Genomic DNA, 16,672 nt, shown 5'->3' on the forward strand with positions numbered 1-16,672 from the left:
AAGTTGGAAGGGGGAAAAAAGGGGGACCAAGGCTCCACCCACGCTCCATTTCTGCCCAGCCATTCCCCATCCACCTGCATGGCAGGTGAAGTAGCAGCTGATCTCCCTCCCTCCTTCACAGAGGGTCTGGCAAGTACGGAGCCTGTGTAGGCGAGTAAGGTGTGTCCCTAAACCCCTTAACTCTCCTTCACGGGAATGCAGATGGACTGATGGATGAGCCAACAAGGAACAGGTACTGTTTGATGAGCTAAGGTGCTGACATTTTTAAGATGTCTCTGTTCTGGCTACAGCTCAACATTAAAACTAAAAAAAGAAGGCTATCTTGACTGAATAAAAAATCCAAATACCACAAAGTGCTACAGGATTTATTTATACTACTCCCTTTGCTTAAAAGTTTATATATAGGCTTTGCTATTTAACATACTGAGTGATTGATTTATAGAAGGAGCTGGATTGGAGGGAAAGCTTCCTGGTGCAGAAATAATGAGCATGAATTTCCTCTGCTTTCACTATAAATAAGTTAACCAAAAAGGTCATCAGATCCCTGGGGACTCCATTTTTTGTTGAAGATATTTTTCCATTAATAGGACCCCAGTGAGATTGCATTTCAAGAAGTTTTTGCACATGAGCAGTAGACACATTTGTTTTTCCCCCGGAGTGTAATTAACGTAATTACTACTAGGGCATTAAAATACTGCAATTAAAAAAAAAAAAAAGAAGAAGAAGAGAGAGAGACAGGCAGGAGCCAAAAATGATTTTGCTTTGGCTCTGAAAACCTCTCCCTCCACTCTTGTTCTGATGGAGATGCTGATACCAGGTGATAATACATTTTACTGAAAGGGAGAACAGAAAGCCCATAATTAATTTGATCTGATAGCGTTCTGAAAAAAAAAAAAAAGCTATATTCCCTAACATGGGACAATAAAGAAGAAGTACTCTCAGTGCTCAAAATGACATGCTGGAGTTCCTCCTGGAATACAGCTCAAACACTAATAGATAAAATTGATGTGGTGGATGATGATTAAAAGAAAAACAGCCGCATAACATATAAACACTTAAGAACGTAATACTGCAGGCGGAAACACACGAGAACAAGTGCCATTTAATCTCTGCAAATTCAGCTGCAATCCAATCAATGCCCCAGTCCCTGCATTTTCCATCAGTTCCAAGGAAATCCTCCTCTTCCTCTGGCCTTCTACGTGGTCTGTGCTTTGGGTAGTGGCTTCTATGTTTTCAACTATCTTATTCCATAAAGGAACTTAATTGCTTCTTCCTTTAGCCAGAACAAAGGATGGCTAGCATGCCCATGAGCCTCAACAAGGTCTGTGATTGCCCATATATAGGGCCTTACCAAATTCACAATCCATTTGGTCAATTTCACAGTTATAGGATTTAAAAAATCATAAATTTCATTATTTCAGCTATTTAAATCTGAAATTTCACAGGGTTGTAATTGTAGGGGTCCTGACCCAAAAAGGAGTGGTGGGTGGGTCACAAGGTACTTGTGGGGGGGTTGCGGTACTGCTACTCTTACTTCTGCACTGCTGCTGGCGAGGATCCCAGCTCTGAAGGCAGAGCAACCGCCAGCAGCAGCAGAGACATAAGGGTGGCATGGTACGGTATTGCCACCCTTATGTCTGCGCTGTTGCCTGCAGAGCTGGGCCCTCGGTCAGCAGCTGCCACTCTCTGGCTGCCCAGCTTTGAAGGCAGCAATGCTGATGTAAGGATGGCATGGTATGGTACTGCCACTCTTACTTCTGCACTGCTGCTGGTGGGGTGCTGCCTTCAGAGCTGGGTACCCAGGCAACAGCCGCCTCTCTCCGGCTGCTCAGCTCTGAAGGCAGTGGGGAATTGAGGGTGGCAATACCGCAACCCCCCTAAAATAGCCTTGCAACACCACCACCCTGCAACTCCCTTTTGGGTCAGGACCCCCAATTTGAGAAGCGCTGGTCTCCCCCATGAAACCCATGTAGTATAGGGTGAAAGCACACAAAAGACCAGATTTCACTGTCCATGACACGTTTTTCATGACTATAAATTTGGTAGGGCCCTACCTATATATCAAAGAGACACTTTCTGGCAGCTACCAACATCCTCCAGCATAACAGTATTTTTCCCACCCACTATCCTTGCACTTTTGTTAGAGGGCAGGTGAACAGATTTTGTGCATGGACTGGTGTATAATTGTGAACATTCTGAAAGATTATGTTGTATTTGTGTGATCTACTGCTCCACGTCACTGTTGCTGGTTTGGCATGAGCGAACACTGGGAATTTGCATCAGTACCAGTATTACGCCTGTTATCAAATGCTCGCCATCCTCTAGCTCTTTCCTTTAATACTAATTTTACACTTCTACAGTCAAAGACTGAAGACTTGTTTGCACATTTTCAAAAAAATTAAACACTTCTGAAAATAAAAATGTAGGGCAAGTTTTAACAGTGTTAAACTTCCAAACATAATTTCATTGGCTGTCTGTGATATGTACAGCAATCAGTGGCATGGTGATGGTTTTGCAGAGACTGATGGAAAGTGACACAATGCCTTATCAAGTTCCCATCCCCACACCACGCAACCGCCATCTACCTGCCTCCACCCTCACCAACCCTCACTGGCAGTGACCCACCTGAACCTGTCAGTTCTTTGCGGTCCTCAGCAGTTCCATACATCACAACACTGGAAGTGCAATTTTCTAGAGAAAGAATAGATTCAAGACCAGAAGGCACCATTGCGATCACCTAGACTGACCTCCTGCATAACACAGGCCATAGAATTTCTCCAGATATGTACTCTAGATCAAGGGGGATTTATTTTAGGGGCGGGAAAAGATCCAGCCTTGATTTAATCATTCAGTCTCTGCCACAGCCCGCTTTTATCATCTTCATCATCTTTGATGAAATAGGATCTGGAAGTCTCTATCAGGTCAGAGCCTTGTTGTGCTGTGTGCTGTACAAACCCACAGTGATCACTTGCACCAAAATTAGATGTTGCTGTGGATACAGTATCAGGGTCAGTGCTCTGGCATGGTTAGATGTGTAAGGCAGGGGCCTTTACATCCTCTTAGATTAATAAACCTAAGGCCCCCATTGACAGTAATATCTGGTGATACAGTGGGAGTCATTAATCACCACTGATCACTTCTGACATTATTTATAGTGTTGGAGGTATTCCCTTTACAGCATGGAATTCTTGCAGCTGTCACAAGAACGATTTAAAATTGCAGTAAATGCTAGTTTTTAAAAGTTTCCTCCATGCATCAGATTAGAGGGAATGCTGCCACTTCTATTTCCATATTTATTCCATAAGCTGAAGCACATCTAATCAGCAATATAATAGTTCATATATGCAAAACTAAGGACACCATTTCCAGACAAGAGGATTTACCCATCTCAACTAACCTCAAGTAGAATTCACCCAACAAAATAAGCCACCCCTCAGTCAACAAAAGCCAAAGAAACCAGAGGGCTCTCACAGTGTGCCTTGAAGATCAACAAACTTGGGTTCTAATGGATCAACATGAGCAAGCAAGTCCCAGAGGCAAGAATGCCACTCACCCACCATGGAAATCACCCTGTCAGCAGCCTAATCATGCTTATGTCAGTGATCTACTAGCTCAGGCACAGATCCAGATTGCTACTGCATTGGTAGCATACAGAACTGAGTTTACCAGGTAGTCAGCAATAACATATTTACAGTCATATTTCTGTAATATTTTTAATGTCACAAATCAGTAGAGAATTTCAGAGAGGACAAATTTTCTTTGAATGTGCTAACGTGATGTTCAATGGACCAGACTAATTCCTAGTATAACCACCAACTTCCATGGGTTTACAATAGTCCTGATTTGGTTCACTGCTTCTAAGGAAATCTCCACCTGCCCTTGGTGATACACAGGAAAAGGTACGCACGTCACGTCTAACAGGCTTACGTTGTATCGTTAGGGAAGTTCTAGTCTATTCACGTTCTCACACCACCCTCATCACCACAGTCCCTGAATGCCTTCCATTAAGTGATGTGACTAACATCTCTCGTGTGTGATTCCTTCTCTCTCCGATCCTCTCCCCGGGGTAAGTGTGTGTACAGGCCAGGGTAGCATATTGCTATTTAGTTGATTTTTTACTATAAATCATATGCACACTGTGTTTATATTAGAGAAATATTGGTGGTTTCTGAATCCATTTCTGGTCATTCTTATTCCCTAATGGGAGTCTGTTCCTTGTTCTTGAACATCTTCCCCACCCACCCGCCGAGAAAGCTCTGTCTCCTTCACAGACGAGCGTTACACTTGCTGTGGATGGCTCCATTGTGTCGAGTTCTCATCACAGAACTTCCAAGCATATTTTCGCTATGCTGGGCCCAGACCATTGAGCGTCTTGAAAATAGTGGGCAAAACCTTGAATTTGACTCAATGATGTATGGACAGCCAACATAGAGAGTGGAGGACAGGGCTGCTGAATCTCCTGAGGAGATGAACTGCCACATTTTGTACTAGCTGGATTGTCTCCAAGGGCTGACTGCTTTATACCCAGGTATATTGCACCAGCCAGAAATTGACAAGACCAGGTCGCTATCCACCAGGACGGGGTACAATCCCCTAGGCAACCAGAAGTATGCAACATACTGTATCCACAGATTGTGATGCTTATGGTGAGAGTGGAGAATTACATTTTAACAAGTTTCCTTTGATTTCATGTGCAGGGAAGCATAGCTCAACTCTACCTGCAAAACAGATCCAAGTTTCTCAGCAGGACATAGTTTGCATTCTCTTTCCATTTGGGTCTGTTGCTCCTGAAAGGATGATGGCAGATATGACACTGAAAACAATCAAAACCAGATTTAGCCAGTGAACTAATTTAAAAGTAAGAAGTCAAACCAAATCTCTGAGGGCAATTTTAAATGAGTTTGGAAGCAACTCACTTTAGGAAAGCTTAAAGGATTATAGTTCAACAACCTTACAGTAGTCAATAAAATTCACATCAGGAATCTTAAGGTTAGTGTGCTAGAGCTAAGACTGAAGGCAGCTCTTTAATTACTAATTCTTAAACAAACAATTACCAACACTGATCCAATAGATTTCGAAACAGGAACAGAGTTGATATGAAGGGTACCTTATGCACACTGCTTTTATCTACACTGCCATCTAGTGGAGCTCAACAGAAAATAAAATTGATCACAATTTGATGGCAACCCTTCATATGCCCATCATCACTGTATGCTACTTCATACTATGTCCTGTTCCAGCTTCCCATCGCAGTGTCAGTTCAGCTTTCTTTAGGTACCTTCAACAGGACGCAAAATGGGGACACAAGAATCATTTCAGAGCTTATGAAGCCCTTTATTAAAAGCAAAGATGGGCTTGAACCTAAACCACCAATCAAAGAGCACCATTCTTTGGAGAATCCATTTGAGAGCCAGATCTGGATTCAAGTTGTGTGGTTCTTGGCTCATTAAAAGAAACACTGCCACCTCTGTTCTGCTCTGTTCCTGCAAATACCCAGACCAAGGGCTGAATCAGCGTGGACACTGAATTCCCTTCTCACTACTCAAGATGCCTATGCTAAGTGAGGGTTAATGCGTGATGGCAAAAAGATATGGAAAAGCTCATAGGAATGTTACCCATGATAAGCCTGTTCTTAAAACAGCTGCAAAGGATGAGGTCTGAGTGTTTATGAAGTGATAGCTCAGAACAGTGCCTACATGGGAGAAACTTCCCATGTATAAATTTGTATATGTTTGCATATGTAAACTGTGCAAGAATTGTGCATGTGTAAACTGCAAGAACCTTGGATGAGCAGAAAGACACCAGGCTAAAAAAAAAAAAAAAAAAAAGTGCAGGTATGGCATAATAACAAAGCAGCCTGTCATAGTCTGTTCCTTCCACAAAGGGTCTGATTCTTCGAATAATCCGGTATCTAGTGCGAATACTTGGACAATGGATTACCAAAAGGGGTCTGACTTTATTATACTATATTGCTGAAGACAAGTGAAGGATTTTGTTTTATTGCTAAAAAGCTTTGAGAGATACAGCGTGTTTATAATTCATCCTTACCATTAATTCTACTTGGAATCAAATACGAATTATGGACAGGTTAATGCCAACCTGTCACACCTTGTGTGAGCAGCAGCAAACTTATCTTGTCTGTGTAAGTCAAAGAGTTATAAATAAAAAAAAGAGGAGAACATTCCCTAGAGATTGAACAGAATTAAAGTGTATTTATGGTCAAGGAAGCAACTATTAAAAATGGCATATTATTACTCCACAGACGTGCTCTCTGCAAGTACTCAGTTATCTGCTTACTGTAGTGACATAAGTGTGTTACGATGAGCTAGAAATGCAGCATCAACACACCTCTGAGAAAGCAAACTGGACTCTTCCTGTTCACACACCATTGATCCAAATTGCTAACTTTTAGTGGTGGAATAATACTGCTGTTGCAGATCAGGAAGATCACTGCTAGATTTTCAGATCCAAGGGCAACTTCACAGCATTAAGAGTTAAGAAACATTTAACCAGAAAGAGCAAATTTGATATGTAAATCACTGAGAAACAAAATGTGGGATACCAAGATGCCATCTTTTTTACTCAGTTGCTTTTGAGAGTATAACTGTATTTTCAGGAATGGGTTACCCAAAGCACACTACACACTTCAGGAAATGGTAGCGTTTACACTGCCAAAAGTTTAATATTAATCTTTGTAACAGAAGGCTGATTAATAAGTCATGACTATGGTATTTCATATATAAACGCTATTATCTGCCGTATATATTAAGCTCAGAGCAAACTACCCGAGTGATCTTCAAATGCCCTCTGAGGACCCAGGGTTCAGAAGGAAGATTTTCTTAAATTGAGAATATTTTTCTTAAATTTAAAGTAAGGATTTCACTTGTCAGTTAGAAAAAGCAAGTTAAATATAAAGTACACAGGTTGGAATTTAAACTTACTTGAAATGTAAAAAGGGTCATTCTTCAAATAGCCAGCACCACATGGACACATTTTTAAGGGAGTTTGGAGCTCTTCTTCAATAACTTTCTGATTTTACTTCAGATCTGATAGTTCTTATAGAACCCACTCTGCACCTTCGTTAAACTGCTCTAAATAAAACATTAAAAAAAAAATTTCTCCACTCTGGTGATTTGTTCTCTTCCATCACAATTTGCCTGTGGTGTTATTAAAATCTATTTCACAACAAAATGTAAATAGAGTTCATGTGCTCAATCAGTACTCCCACCTCACAGGAACAAGTTCTATTTTCAATGATGTTAATTACTTCTCTTAACAGCCCTCCTCCTCTGCATTCACAGCTCTCATTTTAAGTCATGGCAGAAACTTCTGCTGGGGTAACCCATAACTGAGACAGGTAATATTGTATTTGTTTCCAGACTGAAAAGTTTATGTACTGAATGGAACGGATTGCTTTCTGAAAGGCACAGATTTATCAGGTGCTAGCAGGAGCCCATTTGATCTGTTACCGGAACACGTACATAAGGTAGTACTGGGGCTAACACGCTCAGTAAGGCTATGTCTGCACTGCAGCTAGAAGCGTGCTTCCCAGCACAGGCAGACAGACATGCACTAGCTCAGCTCGAGCTAGCATGCTAAAAATAACAATGTAGCCAAGGTAGTATGGGGGGTGGCGTGGGCTAGCTGCCCAAATATGTGCCCAAGGAGTTTGGGCTGGTGTGTGCTCAGGCCGCTAGCCTGAGCTGCCACCTATGCTACCCCCCCCCCCCCCCACCAGCTACATTGCCATTTTTAAGCTCACTAGCTTGAGCAGAGCTAGCATGTGTCTGTCTATCCACACTGGAAAACAGTCACAGATGTGGAGTAGGCATTTCCTGGATGGCTGCAACTTAGGGTGACACACAAAACCCACAAGAAATCATCAATAGGATGAGCAATGTTTAAAAAGCATGCTGCCTCTTTGGGGTACATCTTCAAGGCTCTCAAACATCCATCACTTCAGCCTCCCACAAGGGTCACCTATTCACTCCTTGTCCTGAAACTGGCCTCAGCCTCACTGCTTTACGAACAGGAAGATGGGTGGCTGGCTGCCTTGCAGGAGGCTTTTCTTCCATGGGAGCCCCTCACCACTCCGGTGCTAGCACCACTGTAGCTCCAAGAACAGTGTCAATGGGCAGAAGGAGTGCTAGTGTAGGCAGGGCTCCAATTTCTAAACATGATGTGTCCAACCTTCTTTCGGGCAGGTCTAGACAACACCATAGTGGTTAAAGTAATGGCAACCAGTTTACGCTATTGCCACCATCAATAGAACTGCACTGGTGCTAATGTGATGGTCTGAGAGTTGTTTGTTTTAGAGTCTAGTACAGATCTAGCTAAGAGCTGTATCATCCCGGAGAGTGAAAGGCCAAGAAACGAAACCAAACTTGTGTCTCCTGCATGACAACGTTAACAGCAATGCCAGGACTGGCGCCATAATGACCAAGGAAGAAGGAATATTTTGCTTCTCTCAGACCTAGAATACATTACGCTTTCACGTTCAGAATATTTTAGTAGCTAACATTCTCTAATTTCCACCCTTTTCATAAGGAGATGAATACAGATAAGAAACTGGATCCATATTTTTTATAGCCTTCTTCAGTGAGGTGAAGAGAAAACATGTTCTTCCCCCTTGCACGTCAGGAATATTTTAGTAACTGCTTTAAAGGCAGAGACTTAACATTTTGTATTAGAAGGAATGACTTAATATAGAGATTTCCAGATTTCTTATTATAAACAGTAGCTCCTATCGGCCTCCAACAGAGATTAGGGCCCCATTGCTCTAGGCACCACTCATAGAAAAAGACAGTCCCCACTCCCAGAGAGTTTACAATCTAAATGAGACAAAGGTGGGAGAAGAGGATAATAATTCCTGCTTTACAGATTAGGAGCTAAGCAGAGAGTTGAAACAATTTATCCAGGTCAAAGAGTAAGTCTTTCGTAGATCTGGGAATTGAACTTGCCCAGTCCAGAGTTTTTCTTCCTGTATCATCTTTTATTGATGATTTGCAGGTTTTACTACAGCTGAATTATGTCAGTCGTGGTGATGTAAATCCAATATCTTTCTCCAAGGGCTCAGACAGATCAGTTTCTCTCTTCTCCTCACCACATAGTATAGTCCATACAGGAGTTCCATACCTCAAAGTTGTAAGACGCTAAAGCATCGGGCTATCCAGGTGAGCGAGGCAAGAACACAAGTCTTTAAAATGAAAACACAAGTGTTTAATGCTGAACTACAGACGTGCCTTTATCCCTGGAGCTGACTGTGGGCCTCAGTGATCTATGTTGTCACTGTAATCAAAAGTGTGATTGCAGCTTGGGTAGACATACCTGCACTCGCTTTACTCTAGCTAGCATGGCTAAAAACAGTGAAGACTTAAGAACATAAGAAAGGCCATACTGGGTCAGATCAAAGGTCCATCCAGCCCAGTAGCCTGTCTACCGACAGTGGCCAATGCCAGGAGCCCCAGAGGGAGTGAACCTAACAGGTAATGATCTAGTGATCTCTCTCCTGCCATCCATCTCCACCCTCTGACAAACAGAGGCTAGGCACACCATTCCTTACCCATCCTGGCTAATAGCCATTAATGGACTTAACCTCCATGAATTTATCCAGTTCTCTTCTAAACCCCGTTATAGTCCTAGCCTTCACAACCTCCTCAGGCAAGGAGTTCCACAGGTTGACTGTGCACTGAGTGAAGAACAACTTCCTTTTATTTGTTTTAAACCTGCTGCCCATTAATTTCATTTGGTGGCCCTTAGTTCTTATATTATGGCAACAAGTAAATAACTTTTCCTTATTCACTTTCTCCACACCACTCATGATTTTATAGACCTCTAACATATCCCCCCTTAGTCTCCTCTTTTTCCAAGCTGAAAAGTCCTAGCCTCTTTAATCTCTCCTCATATGGGACCCGTTTCAAACCCCTAATCATTTTAGTTGCACTTTTCTGAACCTTTTCTAATGCCAGTATATCTTTTTTAAGATGAGGGGACCACATCTGTATGCAGTATTCAAGATGTGGGCGTACCATGGATTTATATAAATAAGATATTCTCCGTCTTATTCTCTATCCCTTTTTTAATGATTCCTAACATCCTGTTTGCTTTTTTGACTGCCACTACACACTGCGTGGACGTCTTCACAAAACTATCCACGATGACTCCAAGATCTTTCTCCTAGTTAGTTGTAGATAAATTAGCCCCCATCATATTGTATGTATAGGGGTTATTTTTTCCAATGTGCATCACTTTACATTTATCCACATTACATTTCATTTGCCACTTTGTTGCCTAATCACTTAGTTTTGTGAGATCTTTTTGAAGTTCTTCACAGTCTGCTTTGGTCTTAACTATCTTGAGCAGTTTAGTATCATCTGCAAACTTTGCCACCTCACTGTTTACCCCTTTCTCCAGATCATTTATGAGTAAGTTGAATAGGATTGGTCCTAGGACTGACCCTTGGGGAACACCATTAGTTACCCCTATCCATTCTGAAAATTTACTATTTATGCCTACCCTTTGTTCCCTGTCTTTTAACCAGGTCTCAATCCATGAAAGGATCTTCCCTCTTACCCCATGACAACTTAATTTACGGAAGAGCCTTTGGTGAGGGACATTGTCAAAGGCTTTCTGGAAATCTGTACAGTGAATCCCCCTTGTCCACATGTTTGTTGTCCCCCTCAAAGAACTCTAATAGATTAGTAAGACATGATCTCCCTTTACAGAAACCATGCTGACTTTTGCATAACAATTTATGTTCTTCTATGTGTCTGACAATTTTATTCTTTTCTATTGTTTCAACTAATTTGCCCGGTACTGAGATTAGACTTATCAGTCTGTAATTGCCAGGATCACCTCTAGAGCCCTTCTTAAATATTGGCATTACATTAGCTATCTTCCAGTCATTGGGTACAGTAGCTGATTTAAAGGACAGGTGACAAACCATAGTTAATAGTTCCACAATTTCACATTTGAGTTCTTTCAGAACTCTTGGGTGAATGCCATCTGGTCCTGGTGACTTATTATTGTTAAGTTTCTCAATTAATTCCAAAACCTCCTCTAGTAACACTTCAATCTGTGATAATTCCTCAGATTTCTCACCTACAAAAGACAGCTCAGGTTTGGGAATCTCCCTAACATCCTTAGCCGTGAAGATTGAAGCACAGAATTCATTTAGTTTCTCTGTGATGACTTTATCGTCTTTGAGTGCTCCTTTTGTATCTCGATCGTCCAGGGGCCCCACTGGTTGTTTAGCAGGCTTCCTGCTTATGATGTACCTAAAAAACATTTTGTTATTACCTTCTGAGGTTTTGGCTAGCTGTTCTTCAAACTCCTTTTTGGCTTTTCTTATTACATTTTTATATTTAATTTGGCAATGTTTCTATTTACCTCACTAGGATAAGACGTGGCAACATAGGCTGACAACACAAGTACATATCCAGAGTACCACGTGGACTTGTACAGAGGGGCCAGTGATGACATTCCACATAGTTTTATTCCCCCTTCATTGAGCCCTGTGTCCAATATCCACTTAATTAATGCCATTTGGCTCCCCTACACACCATCCAATAGAGAGGAGCAGTGGGTCACTATCAGCTGTGACAGATGGTTATAGATGGACAATGCCTTTAAAAAGAAGAGCAGGTCTATGCTTACCTACCCTTGTTACTGACTTGCACCTGTCTTGCCATATGAGCTGCCTTTACTTTAGTCACTGTCCTGAGACATAGCATACTACTGTCATCTGTATTTTGTATTCTTGTTTCAATAAAATTTACAGTTATAGATAAGATACAAAAAAATGCAAAATTTGGTGAGAGAGACCCAAATATTATAATTCAATAGGAGGAATAGAACAAACATACTATTCTGGTTTCCACGTGGGTCTTTTCACTGTATGTTAAAGTATTACAGTTAGACAAAAAGAAAAGGAGTACTGGTGCCACAAGTCCTCCTTTTCTTTTTGCGGATACAGACTAACACGGCTGCTACTCTGAAACCTACAATTAGACAGATGCCTAATATTTCTGAGTTAAGTAAGATGAGCCTCTAGTGTATGAAGATGTTTATTATCTGACATTTTAAAGTTGTGAGACTAATTTTATTTAAAATACAACCTACTGCCGGGCAATATTATAATTTTATTATTATTATATATTCTATTGATACATCTTATGGGTTTTATTTTACTCTATGTCAGCTTGGTGGAAGCAATATATAAGCTCCCTTTTGATTTTATGTATAATTTATTTTTACTGTTACTAATCCTTCACAGCTGTTCAGATATGAAACATCTTTAATAATACTCAGCAATATGGAGACAATTTTTTATTAGCTCTTCAGCTTGAGTTAAGCCAAATTGCTAGAAAGGCTCATTTGAATGTTGTGCACTTTATCTTCTTTGATCCTGTTAGAGATCCCCAATTCAGTTAGCTCAGCAAGAGAGTATGAGGCAAAATCCTCAGATGGTGTAATTTCAGTGGAGCTATGCTGATATACACCAGCTGGGGATCTAGCTCTACAAACATGCAGGTATAAATAGTGTGTTATGTCTCCGGAAATGAACTTACATCTCCACAGATATTAAGCTGCATCGATGTATAACACGTTTCGTTCCCAGTCATGACTTACACATGCTAAAGACCTTTAATTGACAGCCAGGTTCATGGGTCAGACAGACAGTAACGACACTGCATTACTGGATATCTTGCAGAGTGTAGATGGTTTCAGGGAAACTCAGATGCATGTTGAAGAAGAATGTCCAAGTGATGTTCTGAGATCCGTCATGTCCCAGGAACAAAGGGAGACACACAAGAAGATTCTGGAAGTGAACTGCTGGCTAGGTAAGTGGTATAGAATAGAGAGCTTTGGTTTTGTGGAACATTGGTCCAACTGCTGGCCAGTAAGTGATTTAGGGTAGAGAGTTTTGGCTTTGTGGAACATTAGTCCACCTTCTAGGAAGAGATGGAGCTGTATAGTTTGGATGGCCTCTGTCTCAGTAGAAGGCAGACCAACCTCCTTGTGGACAGGCTGGCTAGAGTAGTCAGAAGGATGTTAAACTAATAACAAAAGGGGAAGGTATAAAGAGGGATGATATGAGAAGTCACTTAGCACAAAACTGAGATGTTGAGAACAAAATTAATCAAGAACCAAAGGACATGAAGAGAAGTAATAGTTCTTGAATTGCCTCTACACCAGCGCTAGGAGGTAACAAACGAGAGGAATTGGAATTGCTCATTTGTGAGCATTAATTCAATCTAGTTAGTATTACTGAAACCTGGTAGGATGGTTTGCATGATTGGAATGTTAAAAAAAATTAATAATTATAACCTATTTAGGAAGGATGGGCAAAAGGGGTGAGGGAAGTGTCACTCTGTCAAAAATGGCATTATCTGTTTCCAATGCCAATTTCACAAAGATGAAACAATTATGAGCCACAGCAGCTACGATGAAGAACTTAATCAGAAAAAATGTGAATAAGAATTGAGATAATTTAAGAACACATTACTAGATGTCCAAAAAGCCACAATCAAGGTAGAAGGCTGTGCTGGTTAAAAAACTCACTTGGTTTAGAGGGGAAGTGATGGCAGCTATAAAAATTAAATAGCTATAACAGATGGAAGAAAGGGGAAGTTGATGATAATGAATATAAATCAGAAGTTAGGAAGTGTAGAAAATTGATAAGGGAAGCAAAAGGTACACAAGGAGAAATCTATAGCTAGAAGGGTTAAAGACAATGAGGAGGAGTCATTTAAATATATTAGGAACAAAAAGAATTCTGACAATGGTATTGGTCCGTTACTAGATGGAAATGGTAGAATTATCAATAATAATGCAGAAAAAGCAGAAATGTTCAATAAATATTTCTGTATCTGAGGTAAAAACAAATGATATTGTCTCATCATATGGTGATAACACTCTTCCCATTCCACTAGTAATTCTGAGGAATGTTAAACAAGCTACTAAAGTTAAACATTTTATAAAGAGCAGACCTGATAAATTTGTATCCAAGAGTTTTAAAAGAGCTGTTTGATTAACTTTCTGGACCATTAATGTTCATTTTCAATGTGTTTTTGAAGTACTGGAGAAGTTCCAGAAGACTGGAAGAAAGCTAATATGCCAATTTTTAAAAAAAAAAAAAAAAAAAAAAAAAAGGTACACAAGATGACATGGATATTTATAGGCCTATCAGCCAGGCTTAGATCATGGGAAAGATAATGGAGCTGCTGATATAGGACTCGATTAATAAAGAGAGAACTAAAGGAGAGGGTAATGTAATTAATGCAAATCAACACAGGTTTATGGAAAATAGACCCTGTCAAACTAACTTGATTTTTTTTAAAATGAGATAAGTACAGTTAAGGGAACAGCATTGATGTAATATACTCCTCGGCAGGAGTGCCAGGTGGGCGGAACGGGGCAAGCCCCCACATCCCAACTCCATTTCCCTGGCAGGAGTGCTGGGAGGAGCTGGGGGGATTGCAGGTGGAAGGGGCCCTCACTTGGTCTGGCCCAGGGCTTCAGAAACCCCTAATCCGCCTCTGACCACAGCTGCAAGTAAAAATAACCTTTGTGAATCATAAACCCGGTAGATCCAGCCCAGATGTAAAGTAGTTGATCCCAACTCTTTAACCAAATAAAAACGCTTTCAAAACAGAAAAGTCTTAACTCTGATGATCTTCATTTCATATGTAGATTTTAAAATTCATAAGAAAGTAAGTTTTATTTGCACATTATGTCTAGTTGGTATTTAGCCAGAAGAAACATTTCTCCAGCTCCCTGTGATATAGCTTTCCCTATTTTCTGAGAGGTTCATCTTTCTCTCCCTACTGTCACTGCTTTGTGTGGGCTCCGCATTTCAGTCTGGGGTTAAAATCTGACCCAGAATACTTGCTAGGCCACTGAAGCCTATATACTGGAATTCAAGTGGTTCAGTTTCTGCTCCAGTAGACTCTACCCAAATCCAGTCCTGGAGCCACTATGTTATTTAAAATAGGTCCTTTAAAAAAGTAAATGGCAGCGTCTATTCATTTCAAACATTCACAGTATTGTCCCTGGACTATATAAAAGTTGCAGCAGGACTATAGCCAGCAATAGCTAGAGTTTCAAAGGAAGAAAGAAAAAAAAGACAAAGAAAAGAAGAAGGAGCCTCCCTTTCATTCAGAGAGTCATACGGAGGCAGGAATATGAAATGTACACCTCCCCACTCCAGCCTCAGTGTCCTCAAAACCTAACTGATTAATCTTCTGTACAATGTTTAGTTTTCATTATGGAGTAATTTAAGCAAGCAATAACAACTGAGTACAACACCTTGTACATCTAATAGATCAGCCAAATAATGTATTCAAGAAGAGCATGCTAACAACACACTTGAGGGCAAAATTCAATTCTTTTAACTTTTCTGCTACATACATAACACTATTTGTGGTAAACATTTTTCACTGAAAAAGGTGACTAGGGAAATTACACTGTGAATATTAACAAAATGAAGTTTTTTTCAACTTTAGAACAAATAAAATGTCAGGCCTGTTAATTACGGGTTTTTAAAAAAACTGTATGATACAGTAATGGGGGATAGGCTTCAGCAATTCCAGTTTTAAGAAAAATCAAGATAATGAATTCTATTATTCATTCTTTGCTAAATGTTCTCAATACAGTCAATTTGAAAATTAGAAGTATTATTCATCGGAATGGGGTATTTTTCATAGAACTATTAAAAGTTTAACACATTTTGTAGGGTGAAAACCAACTATTCTTTGTCTACAGAATCAAACTTTTTAATGAAAGGGTTTTTTCCCATTAAGTTAAACTTTGCTTCTAGCTTTAACCCTCTCCACTCCCTTCTCCATCTTTAGATTAGCAGGAAACAGTTCCAGAATTTTATTCTCCTCTTAATGCATTTACTGTGTAACTCACACGAACAATGAAAGGGGTTACGTGCACACTTGAAGATGAACAGATAACGCATCTTTCAATCCATGTAGTACTGTACATTGAGTGCACTAAAATGTAATGGTGTCATGTATAATTTGAAACCTTTTGAATCCTGGATAAAAAAAAAGAAGTGTGACTTTATGAGATTTGTGGTTTATCCTCAACACGCTGTTTGCCCACCACAAAACCTCCAAACAAAGTTACCTACACGCTCTTTGTTCAGCATGGAGACAAGATTGCCACTCTATTCAGATCATGGTCCACCAACAGCAATGGGAACAAACGTGAACTAGTCTAACTTGACACAAGCCAAACTTTTAGGCCAAATTTTTAGCTGGTGTAAATTGGTGTAGCATTATTGACTTCAGTGAAGCTACAGCAATTGACACCCGTTGAGAATCTGCCTTGTATTACCAGTACCATACTTTGTTATGATATAATCCTGCCTGTGCATCAACTATAAAAGAGGAAGACTCAAGGCTAATGTGCCAATAGACTGCACATATAGTGCATTCTCTACTCAGTGTTTCAGTCTTCACTATCTTAGTTCATTAGTAGAACTAAGTACATTGCAAAATTATTTTCCCTCGCTCTTGTGGTTCAGAATTGTTTTCAAAACTGATGTGTCTAGTCTGTGCATTTCACAGCAAGATAAATGAGCTACTGTATCTTGTGATAACATCATGTACCCCAAACACACTGCCATCATAAGCCTGAGCATTTCTTTATCTCCAGTATG

The 16,672-nt window shown here is 40.3% G+C and overlaps 1 long non-coding RNA gene across 1 annotated transcript in view; it reads right to left on the bottom strand.

Annotated features, from left to right (window-relative positions):
• Positions 1-3,745: 3,745 nt before the first annotated feature.
• Positions 3,746-16,672, bottom strand: part of LOC122462110 — a 33,018-nt gene continuing 20,091 nt past the window's right edge. Inside the window, exons 4-5 of the long non-coding RNA XR_006284465.1 lie at positions 6,942-7,091; positions 3,746-4,813 (exon numbers count right to left, since the gene is read on the bottom strand). This is a non-coding gene — a long non-coding RNA (uncharacterized LOC122462110). The remainder of the gene's footprint in view (positions 4,814-6,941; positions 7,092-16,672) is intronic.

Source organism: Chelonia mydas, chromosome 10, assembly GCF_015237465.2.
Source record: "Chelonia mydas isolate rCheMyd1 chromosome 10, rCheMyd1.pri.v2, whole genome shotgun sequence".
Lineage (NCBI taxonomy): Eukaryota > Metazoa > Chordata > Testudines > Cheloniidae > Chelonia > Chelonia mydas.